Raw genomic sequence first — 15,174 nt, 5'->3', positions numbered from 1 at the left:
GCAACTGTACTCCGTGGTCGTATCACATTTCTGTAACTACAAATAGATGTGGCCGTACACAAACCCTTACAACTTTCCATTCAAGAAACAATTTATATTTGATTCTGTTTCATCCAGAAATAGAGAACTCGGAAACCAATTTTTTTATTAAAAAAAGGAAGATATTTTCTATATATTGTAAGTACTGTACTATGTCATAAGCAAACATCCCCTTGTTTCTTCAGAAAATTTTAAAAAATGAATAAAAATATCATTATAAAGATGAGCATTTTTCAAGAATTCATTAAATTGTCTATACTACCACTATAGCAAGGGGATGATGGGAGTGGAGGGTCAAGGGGGAAGGGATGTCAATAGTTGGCTACTCATACCATCCATCTTTGTCCAGTTCCTTCCCAGTAACCCAGAATTACAGAATTTCTAATTTCATTATCTTTTAACAAAATAACCTTAACTTAACATCAGTTAAACAATCAAAAGTATCCAATAGTTTCTTAAGTTTCATAAACCTCAAGTTTTATAAAAGTACCAGGAGAATACTTCCTGTACCACCCAATTTGCTAACCAATTGACCTCTGACCTGCAGGAATACATTTAATTGGATAAAAGATATGGGTAAGAGACCGGGTACTTCCTCTGTGTTACAGTGACAGCATTGTTTTATCATGGGCAGTAGAAATCAGATGAGTGATAAAGAGTATATATTTGACAAGGTTTTCCTGCTAGTGTTCTTGCCTGTCTGTACATGTTGTCATAACATGTGGTAATCTGGTCATCCAATGAGTACCAACACTCCACCCCACTCCCCACCCCACCCCCCTTTGCCCTCATAATAAGTGTTACTACTTACTAATTTGTTTTTCGTAATTTCACAAGAAAACTCCAACATGAATTCAAATAAATTCGTGAATAATTGTAAAAATATATATACAGGGAGTCCCTTGAATCATGTTACACTTTCAAAATGTTAGTAGGCTTTTTGCAAAGGAAATCATGGTGTTTTCCTTTCAGTATTAAATATAATAATGAATTTTGAAAGTGCAACATAATTAATGGGACACCCTGAATAAATGCACAATTATCTGTAAGTTTACGAATATGTGGCAAATAACGATGACTTGATATATTACTGTAAATAATTGTAGATAAGTGTTGTATTGGACCCCCCACCCACCTCACAAGACTATGTATTTGTCGGATTTTGTCACCAATTTAAGAAGGTATCTCAATTGTTACACTAAAACCTCCTTCATCAGGACTTCCATTGCAAATGTCAATTCAACCATTTAACACTTTAAAAGTTTTAGTTATTTCACCTAGCTTAGTTGGGATATATACACATTTCTGACAAGTGTTCTGTCCAGGAATCAAACCCAGGTCTCAGGTGTGTTAAACCAATGACCTTACTTACAGAAACAATGAAGCATGGTCCGTCAATTGAGTGACAGAGACCATATTTTTAAAACTATATAAATTAGCCTCGACCAACTGTCCTCTTTCACACAACATTGAATTACCAAAGAATTCTCACTAAAAAAAATTGTTTCCTTTCCGCAATGTAATTCCCTAAAAAAACCCACCAGAAATGTATTTCCTAATAAAGAAAATCAAATATCTGTTTCCACTGGAGCTATAAAAGGCTAGACATCTATGTATGTTTTTAGTAAAATATTTATTTATCAAGTTTGTCACAACTAGAATGCATGCTGTTGCAGTTTTATGAATATTTGTTACAGATAACACATCCGATAAAAGGGTCCATATAATGATTATGGTGGAGGTAATTTTCTGCTCTCTTGAGGGAAGGTAGCCAAGCTGATAAGGAAATTGTAGCTTTAAGGACCGGGTAATGGTGTGTGTAGTAAGGTATAGCACTCATCAAGGCTATCAATGTCCCAGCTCACAAACCAACTGTCATCCTCCCGGCCTGATCCTAGTGTTAGGCTGGTTTATAGGGACAGGTCACTGCCCACCTGTATCACAATTATCAATTAAACAATTACTCAGGTATGATGCTTCTGCTACACAGGTCTTCAGGTACCCTATACAAAGTCTAGGTATCTGTCTGGGGTCGAAGGTGGCCTGAGATTTGTCTCGCAAACCTTGGGGTACTTTCTGGAAAACTCTCTTGGAAATTCACTGACATGTGACTTTGTGAAAACTGGGTTATACACACATCCTGTAAGAAAACTTTATGCACCAGATTTTTCAAGCAATTTTGATGAAAAAAAATCAATAAGCGTTCATAATTGTTAGATACCTGTACAGAAAATTACACTGCATAACATTGCAATCTGTATGTCACATGTAAAATTACTGTATTGTTGAGTCTAAGAAGGTAGTTCTGAAACAAAGCCTGTCTCTTCCTAAAATAAAAAAAAAATAGAATAATTAAAAATAATTTTACTAGAATTATTAATGTAGTCATGGGATTTTGCTGACTCTTAATTATTGTGTTTATGAATGAAAAAGTGATTGAGATGCACTGAGAAAGTGGCACCACTGGCTCCAATGAAGGCGTGGTCTGTGTTGGTGCTGAGAGAGACGGATATGTCTCCTGAAGTAATGGCCCTTCCTGGCTGAACCCCCAGAGCTCATGTCAATATACTCAATATTTCTGAATCTCACTTCCAGCATATTACATTCAGATATTTATACAAAAACGTTGGGAAAAGATGAATTACAGAATTGAAGTTTTTGCAAAATGTCAAAACGTGGTTTGAATATAAGAGGTGCCTTTGTGCCTTATCTTGTCTGAGGCCGAGTAGTTTATCGTGGCCGTCATAGTATATCTAACACGACTAATATCACAAAGTCTGTAATATTGCATTTTCTGTTTACATGTCAGTAAAAAATTCAAATCTGGAAAATAGAGTGTGTTTGTTGGAGCATTAGAGATGGCTATCCCTATATCGGGGACCCTTTTGTGTAAACTTTTCATTGAGCATTAGTAAGACGTCCAAACACAAGTAATCTGTAAAACCTCTTCACTTCTAAAACTGTACAATAAATATATCTTCTCTTTTATTTTTAGGAGCCTGTAGATTGCCGGAGAGAAGAGGACGTCCGCGTCTGATCATGACAAAGACCACCTGTACAGGTTAACAAGCTATGTAAACACTAACAAACAAAAAAAATCACAATTTATTTTTCTGGACTATTAACCTGATTGATAGACATAAATTTAAAGTTCAAAGCTTATTAAAGCATTGCATGACCTTTACCTTATAAGGCAAATGACCTTGACCAACAGCTAGGTGGTGGTACATTTCATACTTTTAGAGAGTTACATGTATATATATATAGGTGTGTTGTTGGTGAATCAGACTCCATCTTACTAACTTGGTGACAGAACAATACCTTATTATGACGAGGTGTATGTTTACAATGTCAGTTTAATCTATAGGATTAAATCATTTCTACTTATCTACAATCTGTCTGGGTAATTGTAGTACAAATATGAATGGTACAGGTGTAAAACAATGGCGTAGACACAGGTGAGTAAAAAGTGCAGATTTATCCTGAATGTGTGCCCCTACAACACTGCAAATCTTAAGTCCTGTTGTGTAGCCTGTATAATACTTATATGTATTTAGTATAGGCTCAAATTTGCTCAGACAAGACTAACCTTAACTCAGCATAAACTCATACCTATTCATTTGACATTGACTCAGTTAAGACTCATTTTTACTGAGCATAAACTCATATCTGTTCATTCAACATTGGCTCAATTAAGACTCCCTTTAACTTAGCAGTAACTCATCTCTGTTCCTTTGACATTGACTCAGAGAAATTCTAATACAACATTAACTCATACCTGTCCATTTCACACTCATATTAACTCAATCGTTGTTCATTATAGCTCAGTAGGGTTGTACATTCATACTGACTCATAAGACTCCCACCAAATCTGTATTTACTTTGATTGAAACTCACTTGCTCAGTAGAGACTTGCTCAGTACAATCCAACTATTTATGTCAGGATGGACCCCGGCTCTATATAGACTGAGTACATACTCAGTATATATACTCAATAAGCTTGTTTACCTAAGTTCTGTAGTTATAGCAAGTCTTACATTTAATCGTTCTATATAAAATCTCTATAAGAAAAAGAAATGTTAGATTGGTTCGGACTCATTGACTCCTAGTCATAGATGATTTGACACCTATAAAGGGTAAAATTACATTGGCGTAGCATTTGTTTTGTCTTTGAAATAGGTTCTGTCCATTCAAACGGTAAAGGAAAATTTCTGAAAGAAAAGACTGGGATATTTAAGTATGTGTCATATGACGGGTTGTAACTGTATATTGTATATGGGATTCCAGAGATACCGATTCGACCAATCATAGCCACTCTGTCATCAGGCCAAACCGAGCAGAAAAACGTACTATAAACAATAATCTGATCGACTGGTCATATTTTAATGTTGTTTTTCACTAATTTGTTCACAGACCTAAGAAACGGGTGTTTGAGCCTGTAGTTGTGTGCGGTAGAGACTTTTACAGGGTTCAGGGAGTCCGGCTCACTAGGCCCAGTCAATGATATTGTGATAATACTTATCACACTATTACCATCGGTCCTGTAGAATTCTGATGACATTTCATTTCCCAAGAACAAAAGCTTAGCACTTCTGCTTGGTTAATTCTTGACATATAAAAAGTAAAGCTGTCAAACTTTTCTACCAAGTTTTTACAAGTTTTTACTGACTCTATCACCTGCAGACTAGCCATGAAGGAAACCAGCCATTCAGGAAGGAAGGAAATATATAATGTTTAATTTTCTTGACAGGATTAAGGGGTCTTAAATGTTTTGTTCTTGAAAGAAAAAACAACTGAATTTTTTTTTTAAAACACATAAGACTTCTTCAGTCCTTTAGGTTGGATTAGTTGCGTTTGATCCCAGTAAGTGATGACCTTGAGTATATTGACCTTGACTGACCTGAGTATTTCAAGCAATGTGTTTGCTGAGGTATTCCTGATGACAGTTTGCTACTACCAAATGTTATTTATATATTAGGCTCAGGGAATCCATATATCAGATCAAGATTTGAACCCAGGACCTCCAGACTGATGACTTTCCAATCATTTGAGGTACCTAGCCACCTTGGCTTGCCCCATACCATTCACCTACAAATGTAATATATATGTGAGTGGACAGGATCCTGACATCTTGACAGTGCTGGGTGGCTAGATCAGGTTTCTTTTCATTCCACATGTTTTGAGAATTAAAGGTATTTGTCAGTGAGCTTTATATAAGATCTGTAAGAAGCCTTAATTCGGGACTAATCACTTTATTGGCCATTTAGATCACTCTAATTACAGAGTACTGCTAGTGTAAAAATGCACCTGTGTAGGGGTCACAGGTCAAATGTCAGGCGTTTCTATGACTACACACCTAGCACCCAGCATTTAAATTGAATTAACAAGAAAAGTTTGGAAACAAAAATTAAAGTCACACATTAAAAAAATAAGGTTTCTGTTATTGAAGCCATACTGTAGACTGGGTTTAGCTGATTCTGTCCAAAGATAATCTGTTTTAGAAATTTGAAAACAAGGTTTCTAGAGTAGACCTGGTGCATTCCTTCCTGAAGTAGATTTGATTTCTTTATAAAATATTGAATTACACTTTTTCTGCAAATGCCAGTCAGTTGGACAAATAAAATGTCAATCACGCTGTGTATCCCCACATCTGCATGTGTGTGGGGCAAGCAGACTGATTCTAACCAAATGTTCTATCTACCTTCACTGTCAGCATGCTACCAGTTATCCCAGATTTCATCTCAACCTTCTTATTTAGGCACTCACATTCAATCAATAGAGGTATGCAACAAATCATTTATATGTTATTTTGTATCATTATGTCACTTATCATTGAAAACATGTGTTTTGTCAACAACTGTATTCCTGTATGTACCACAAGAGGCTGGGACTCAGTGTCCCTATGTCCTACTAGAGGCTGTGTCCTACCAGAGGCTGTGTCCTACCAGATGCTGTTTCCTTGTGTGTCTTAGTGTGTCTTAGCTACCAAAGGCTGTGTCCCTTTATGTACCAACAGAGTCTGTCAATGATAAGATAAAAATCCTGGAGAAAAATTGCCACACTCTGGTATGCCAGACTGCACTTTGTTTATAATTCAGTGACAGTTTCAAAACTTTAAGGATATGTTTTATCACTCAAGAAATTGAGTGTGTTTAGATATGTAAGAGGCAGTACAATTTGAATGTTGTGTAAACAGCAGCCACAAAAGTCAGTACTTTTATAATAGAGATGGTGTGGTGAGAATAATATATCAAACTTTTAAAAATTGAGAATTCATAGACAAAGGACCTATGGGGGAAATGATTCTTTCTAATAAATCTACATCCAATTACCTCTATTATGTTAATCTCTCGCTTACAGTCAGGTAGGTAGTATTTATGCTCTGGCCATCTAAGGCCTAATTGACCAGTGATTGTTGACCACTAATAAGCTGGGCGGATTGGCCTGACTGATGGCACAAATTGGAAGTGTCATGCTTTGTGGTAGGTCGTGGAGAAGAATCAGAATTGGGGGAGGCGTGATGGAGCAGAACTAATCTGACACCCAGCCAGACCTCTACTAAATCCAATTTATCAAACATAAAACTTTCAGGCCTGTTTCAGGAGCCAGCTTCTCTCAATACATTGATTAATGTTGCATGAAATATCAATGATTTTTATGGCCGTTTTAATCCTACATTGATGAATACGAACCAATAATTCACCCTATCAAATTGGGGGTTTACTATGGGAGCATTAGTACAGGTAGTAAGTGGTCGAGTTAGTGGACCCGTGATTAGGTGCAGTAATGGACCAAGGACTCTAGTTGGATGTAAAATGGCAAACTAGGCTTCTGAAATTATTAACATAATAAATTATCACTTATTTGAAAAGTTATTGTCTACGTAGATCTACTTTTATATGTGGGGGATTAAGTTTTGCTGTATTCAAGGGTTTAGGTATTTTCTGCAAAGTTAAATACAATAGAATAGTATGGAAAGAGTGGCAAATAAAATAACTTGCATAGCTTATTACTGTTGAAAATTCACAAATGTACGAACATTTTTTCCTTGAGAATTAGAATCAAAGAGACGATTATGAAGTTTTCCTGTGAAATTAAAGAATTATACAATACATGTACTTCATTAAAAACTGAAAACAAAATATCTCTGCACAAAAGAAAAAAATGTATATGTATAATATCTATATATTTGTAATTCAGAACATAATGAAATTGCAAAAGCCCATGTCAGTAATAATATAATCCTGTTTAATTAATTCATGGAATATTCAACATTAGGAAAAAAGACAGGAAATTGCAAAATTATGAAAGAAAACAACATAATGCTACTTCATTAATATTTCTGCATGTGGAGAAGATGAAAAAAAATACATAAAAAATTCACTTAAAAATGAAGTGTTTTTCAACAGAATGAAAAGGTTTCCTGCAGAAAGAAATATTTATGTTTCTGCATTTAACATGCATTTATGAGTTAGTTTGAGTTTGTTTTGGAATTATGTACATTACGTAGCTCAAGCACTTTATCATTAAAGCAACATCTTTGAGATATGCCAAATATTTAGATAATAGCAGTATTAGAAATAGCAGATTGGTGATGCTTGTCAAAACCTGTTTAATTTGAATCGTCCAAACAATTCTGTAATATTTGACAAAAAGCTGCACATAATTACAGACTAGCTGCCAGCAGATTGAATCAGCCAGACCAAATAGGAACAGCATACACCACACCAGGTAATGATAGCTTTTGATAACTTTAGATTAACTTTTTGCTGATTGAAAAGAGATTTTTGAAGAGCCCCAAATGTAAGATAGCTTTTGGCTATTGGTATTTGCGTAGGGTTTGTTGATATTTATTTAAAGTCAGTATGACCTTGTTTAGATAGCTAAGAAAACAGTTGACACCTTAATTGCTAGTTGATGTACTTACTGGACGCATAGCAATTGCAGAATTACACTGAAGCAAATACTTCACAGTCCACATCAATTACTGATCTGCTCTCCCCTCACACACCAGCGGCGATTCTAAAGATTATGTTCCAAAGCACCTATAGAAATTTCCTGGTGACTAGATCTTGGGGATGACTTTGGCGGGAGATAATTCCTTTGTCAATCGAGGAAAACGCTATCAATTTTCAAAGTAAATATCAATAGCATTTGCTATCTTTCTTATAGACTGTGGTACGACTAATTCTGTCTGCTATTGATTATCGCTCAACCTGCAGGAAGATACACTTTAATTACTTCTTTTCATTTGATAATTATCATAATAAAAATCAGGAAAAAAGATCATCTACATTCAAAAGTTTAAGTCATTGATACCTTTAAACTTCTGATGTAAGATTCTCTCTGCGTAAGATTCTCTGCAGAGAAATCTACATACTGTTCTGGATTTTATTTTGATTAATTTACTTAACATGAATTCTGAATTTTTAAATTCAATGAAAGTAAAAAAAAAAGATGCCCAGATAGGATGTGATGCTATGAGAACCACCAGATGTCTATGAATGTGATAAATGTGCTGTTAGAATAGGCATTAAATATGTTAATTAATTAAGAGTACATTATAATGACATTGTACATAACTGTTAACGTTGTGACATGTACCTTGCTGACATGGAGAGTAGTACGATCTTACATGGTGGCCCACTTTTGTTTCAAGTCATTTTACTCCTGTCTCCTCACCAAGCACCTGCTCCACAGACTGTGTATAACCCCCTCCCCACCTGTTTTAATTGTCACAGCTGGTAACCTCCCCATTAATCCCCCTCCTTACACTGCAGTATCCCTGGTGGCAGCGGTCCATTATTACCCCTTGTTTCTGGACTAAACCTCATCACCACTCTGTCCCTGCTGTAATATACTGGTCTCCCTACTGAGTATGTCTATCAGTGATGATCGTCCAATCACCAATTATAATAACTTGACACCAAAACAACCTGTTGGGCCCCTGATATCTTCACCGAACATCTCACCTCGTACCAATCAATATCATTGCTTCGTAAAAGTTTAAATTATTTCTTTACATGCAATTTCAGTTGAAACATGCCCAGCTGCAGTTGATTTGTGAAGCAATAGAGTGCATTAATGACGAGCGTAAGAACTAGAGGCCACTTGACAGTCTTTCATCCTCCATCTCACATTTCCTCAAGTTTTCGTGTTCCTCGACTTCTGAAGTGATGTTATTGGGGTTTGTCAAATCTCTAGAAGGCCATATTTTTAGGAATTGCCATACAACAAAGAGAAATATGTTAATGAGTGTTGTGTTTTAATTAAGGAATGGGAGAAACTTGGGCAACTTGATAAGAAAAGGACAAGTGCCAATGAAGTACACTTGTAACCCTGCAAGTCTGGTTTTAATGGAGCATCTTGTAGAAAATCGTTTTTACTAGAGAGCGTATCAAAGGGAGCTAAATTTATTTTCTTTATACTCTTATCAGCTGTTCTTTTCCGTGTTGTTGTCTTGTAGTAAATGCAATACCAAAGAGGAAAGGAAATGAACTTTCTCTGAAATACTCTTCGGAGAAAATTTGCCATGAAAACATCAAAAAAGTTTGTAATAATTGTACATGGCACTTTCTTGTTACTCATCAACCAAACTTGTGATTTACCAGATTCTGTGATAATTGGGAAGAATAAAGAGCTATAACCATTTAGTTTATAAATATAATGTAATGTGTTGCTACTTTTGTGTGTTACGACAAGGACTGGTTAGGCTACATAAGGTATTCAAGGTAAATACACCTAAGGACAGAATGTCTGCAGCATAAAAACACAGTCACGGTCTAATTTTGAGAAAGAAACTTTGATATTCGGTATAGGTGAAGTCCTCTGTGAATTACCTTTCACTAAGGAACTAAATCCTGAACTAATATTAGGAATAGCTGAAGTCCTCTGTGAATTACCTTTCCATAAAGAACTAAATCCTGAACTTAATGACTAAATGATAAACCATTGTGTCTAATACCGGGAACAGGGACCTAGGAATTAGTTAGGTGACGTCCTTTGGGACGTACCTTTCACTGATAGGAATTAGGTTAGCTGAAGTAGTTTGTCCTCTGAGTTTGGGAAGTACCTGTCACAGTAGAAGATGTCCGGAATGTAATCATGTTAGCGGTCATTAAAGGGGGACAAATATCGTATAAACCTATCATCTATGTTAATTGTTGTGTTCTGCTTGTTAATCATAAATATAGGCCAACCAATTAATCTATGCATACAGCAATCATTAATTACGATAAAGATCCGGTTGTCTGCTTTTCGAGTACAATCTGTCAGTCAATTGGCCAGGGTAGGGCATACTTAATATTTGGACCAGTGAAAACCATGTACTGATGCGCTGTCCAGCATCTATCCAACGTCAACCATTTCATAGGCCAAGGGTCTTATTTTCGGCTGATAAGTTTCAGTGAACTTTGTGGAATAAAAAGTCCTTTACTTTGCAAGGTTACAATGTCATATTCTTTAAAGTACAAGAATAAGTACTTTTTTTCTACACGAAGCCCACAGAAGCAAAGAATAGAATATCAAGACTCATGGACCATCAATATTTGCAAATAAAAAAAATTACACAATTTTTTGGATGATACAAGACCATGAAATAATTTACGTTTTTGCTTAGCAAATCAATGTTACTTTACATTCCTCTTTGTCAAAATCAAAAGTAAATTTTAAACTCAGATCGATTGGTTGTTTTGGAGGTTAGTTTGAAGAAAATTCAGGCCACATTTGCCCCTTGTATTATCAGTCCCTTTATTTGAGAAGATGAGAGATATGTAGTACTGTGTAAGGTCATCAGGAATATCGTATACCAATACAGTGGGAGGGCGGAATCAGAGATGTGCTACATGACACCTGATGATATGTGTGCTGAATCTCTAGGCATGTCAGTTGAATACATTAAATTAATTTGACTTTTATTTGTTATAATTGATCACCTGTCAAAGTGTGAGTGTATCGGTACAAAACTGTAAACATTTGCATAACGTATGTTTGATGTAGCCAGATAATATGATAGCCTGACAAGAGAAGCTGTAAATCATGTCCCCGGCCGACACACAGGAGATACACGTAAATAATGGATCACAAACTACATAATTCTTAATCCCACATCAAACCAGGTAGGATCTGACCAAACATGATCCTAACACCTTAGCTTCAAGTCTGAAGGTGTCTCTAATGCCTTTATACAGACTCACAGACAAACTACCACTTTTAGTTCAATTTAATAGCTGCATTAACACCTTGCTTTATGTTCCGGAACTACCTTAACACTTCCCCGACGACTTCTCAAGAGCACCGTTTACAACAATCTCCACCCATTTCCTCGATTTTTCACAAATTCATTCTCTTCAATTTGGACCAGTCGAAAAATCTTCCCCTAAATCTTTGTCTAGTCTGATATACTTGCTGTCAAATTGAGATTCTTTTATCTTAATTAAATTTATTATTTTACTTTTCCTATTTGGGACAACCATACTGATTATTGCCTTTGATATTTCATACACTGCAAACATACGACCTTGAATTCTTTACTTAGCTATGGCTACTTGTTGCGTTACCTCCCTTCCTTTAGAAGCATCAACTCTCTAACTAGATTATGGAATCTTTATTTTTGAGATTGTTTACCTTTGCTGTTGTACTGTTGCTGGTATAACCCTATTAAAGAAACATTCCCGATGTCGGCTTGATGTTTTACTGACTTAGAAGAATAGCAGACTACCTTTAAGGCAAAGAAATACCTGTGAAGTGAGGAAGTCATTCAGTGATATAGCCTGGCCGCGTTTTAATTTGCATTGATGATACTCGAGTCAGTCTTATGATGTTGAAATACTACAAGTGTCCTTCCTCAAATCGTAGGCCCGCCGCAATGTACACACTTGTCAGAAACGCTTTATTGCTGAGTGCTACTTACTCAAAAGTAATCATTTCTGAAAAAATGGCTTTAATAGAAAAAAAAACACTTCTGTATGTTATATACTGTTTGGTCTGCAGACTTCTCCGTGCTCACATTCTGCAAAAGTAGAAAACGTTTTGAATTAAAATGTATTTAAACTGGCTTTGTGCCAGGGTGTTGAGTTTGAGGATTGAATGGCTAGAATTTTCTTTGGTTTAATGTTTGCATATGAGGATATATTGTAAATAATAGGTTTTCATTCATATGTGTCAAGAATTTTAAAATATTTACAAAATGTTCAATGTTGATATAATTTATGGCTTACCTTACCATCAGCGTTGAGAGGGACACGCGTTTTGTCGCCGACTGTTGAAGTTAAATAACCTCTGTCATATCGTACAGTAAATCAAGATTTGTGTCAATATGTCAACAAGGATTACCACGAAAATCATGTTTATTGCGTTTAATAGTTGCACCGCTAAATACAGTGGTAGATGTTCAAAATCTTGATGTCCATAATATATTATGAAAATCTCGACTTCCAAAATCTTACTAAACTTACGGAAATACTCATTTGGTTAAAAGGCACGCTAGATGTATCCCATAATATCCATGTCGTTTACGCAAGTTAAATCTCAAACGTCAAGAGATAGATAGCTAGACACTTTATGTAGGGTATTGCATTACAACTAAAGCCAAACTGGAAGGTTTGTAGAGTTTTGTTTACCTGTTTCGTTACAAATGAAGGAGTAAATAAACATATGAGAGGTTCTCGACATGGTATAAAAGTAGCCATTTCAAGTGAGTCTGGAGACTTGCGACAGGTTTCAAGAGTATGTTTACACGACCTTGACATGAAGGATTCCAAGTTTTGACCGTGTAGCTATGTAGACGCTGAACCACTATCGTGTGCGTGTGACCAAACTAGGCTCTCCTTCATCAACCTGTCTTGGTAGTTGTCTTTGAGGCGAACTACGGATACCGGTTATAGAGCGATTGTGAGAAAAGTCATCAATATATGAATGAAAGGTTCTGCTTGCTTTAGATGTCCTCGAAAGACGATCCATGTTTCCGGAAGTGAACACCAAGCCATAAAATTTGCGTGATGTGGCAGCTAATTGTCAAAGAGTAATTTGGTTTGATGTGATGGGACCTATGTCTCTTCAGCATTGGTGTGATGGGCAAAGGAAGCTAGCTCGTATGATTTACAAGGGTTACTGGCAGATACAACAGGGGGTTGTAACGAGGTGTGAAGAGCAGGAGCACTTCAGAAACAGGTGCCCAAGTGGGGGCGCATCATCACCACGCGAAACTATTGTGAAGTTAAAGTACTGTTATATCATGTTTAGCTAGCGTGGACATCCTTCTATAGTGCAAATAGCTTGTGTTACGTTAACGGAAAAATAACATTTACTTCTTTTTGAACTTGTACATAAAAAACGTTTACGAACATATGATGATGCCTAACAAACGCAAAATACATTTGATTTGGATACGTCATCTATCAAATTCAGAACATTATCTAATATCAAAATAAGTGGAATGATCAAGAACCTCTCATACTCCCACTCCACAGATAAATTTTTCTTATGTTGTGAAATTTTGTAACAGAAATTCCAATAATGAATTAGAAGGGATGTCTGTATTACCACGTATCCTGGCCGTTGTCCACCAGTACGAGACAGGACAATATTCTCGTTACTTGACTGATTTATTAGCTTTAGAAGAGCAGGAGAACGCAACTATATATCATCGGCGTGCTTTATTCAGAAAATCTCTTTTTCGAATGATTTCATCTTCTTTAGCCAGGAACCCATGACACTTACAAAGTGGGTATTAGTGTTGTGTCATGCTGGGAGAGGGGTCAGGGCCCGTGACTGTACAAACCCACAGGCCAACAGCTTCATCTTCTACCGAAGCTATCTGACACCCCGACCTGAGTGCTGCAATACATTACATAACCTGTGTACCTTCTTGGGTCATGTTGAGCTTAGCTGGCTGAACTTTTCATTCATAAAGCAAAAAAGAAATGACCCCGTCCCCTTTACTCAGGTCTAGGTCCCTCCCCAAGGTGTAGGACTACACGACTCATCTGCATGAGGATCCCCATCATTTATCAAATCGCTTGGAAAATCAGTCACCACATTTCATTGACAAACCATCTTGTAGTTTGAAGGACTTTGGCGTACAGTCGTAAGTGTGTTATATATTAATGCAACACGGACACGGTTTGTTGTGTGTTTAATAGCCGACGATTTGGTAGGGGTAATTCCAGCGCTGACAGTGCTGGTGGCTTACAGGTCGTTCCGGGCAGAACTGCTGTTTTCTATTGTGACAGGCGAACATTTATATTGATGTGATTATTACTCAATGTTACATCAAACGCGCACGTTTACACCTTCTGAATAACATTAACGGATATCTACCATTCAAATTCAATCGCATTTAAAATTTACACATTGGTTTTCTTGCTTCAGTTCGGTTAGAAAAAGGGGCAGCACAGTGCACCAGGGAGTCAATTTATTTAGCCGGAAATCCCTTTGTATTCCTTTGGAACCGCAACGCTACCATGTCTACATAAATTTCCAAAGAGATCTAGTTATTCTATTGACGAAACGTTCGTGTACAATAGAGATACAAAACACAAGTCGTAAAGTGTGCGGAGACAGCATGAAAAGGTCGCTTTGAGGAGCCATGCAAGTACAATCTCGGGAATCAACCAAGGGGCTGCTCATCGCGGACAGTACAAACATTACAGAGACTTCAAATACTTTCGGGAGATATCTTTATCCTTACCAGCTCAAATCAGAATAAAAGAAACATTAATTGAATTACTTTCTTTTTGTTGAATATGTTTGCTTATTTAGTGACGGAACGGTCATAAAAATGTTATCGATAATTTGTGATTTCGGTTTATCTCGGTATATTGTTACCCTTCACGGGCTTTGGAGAAATTTTCACACCTACAAGTTAACGGACAAATACCTGGGTACGCCTCTCCAGAAAGTCACGTCTTTGAACATATTGAGCATTTGATTTTGTTGTTTGTACGCCTGATGAGAAGACTTGCTGAGAAAAGGTCTCAAACCGACGTTTGTTTGTAGAACATTGACTCCCTTGGTAATCACCGTCTGGTAGGTCGCCTCCGCTCCCTTTATTTCCCTTCTCAAATCCCTCATCTCTTCCACAGCATTTCAGCGGTGGTACAGAAGTCTATTTTAGCTTATTTTGCAATTAGCTTG

At 36.6% G+C, this 15,174-nt stretch overlaps 1 long non-coding RNA gene across 2 annotated transcripts in view; it reads left to right on the top strand.

The window, feature by feature from the left end:
• Positions 1-9,720, top strand: part of LOC138323796 (uncharacterized) — a 58,162-nt gene extending 48,442 nt beyond the window's left edge. The window contains exons 5-7 of one of the 2 annotated variants that reach the window (XR_011208593.1): positions 3,035-3,100; positions 7,712-7,770; positions 9,075-9,720. This is a non-coding gene — a long non-coding RNA (uncharacterized lncRNA). The remainder of the gene's footprint in view (positions 1-3,034; positions 3,101-7,711; positions 7,771-9,074) is intronic. The other variant, XR_011208594.1, reaches the window with a different exon arrangement.
• Positions 9,721-15,174: the final 5,454 nt, after the last annotated feature.

The sequence above is a fragment of the Argopecten irradians genome, chromosome 5 (assembly GCF_041381155.1).
Source record: "Argopecten irradians isolate NY chromosome 5, Ai_NY, whole genome shotgun sequence".
Taxonomy (NCBI): Eukaryota; Metazoa; Mollusca; class Bivalvia; order Pectinida; family Pectinidae; genus Argopecten; species Argopecten irradians.
The sequence above is the reverse complement of the archived record's forward strand: the minus strand, read 5'-3'. Positions and strand labels throughout refer to the sequence as shown.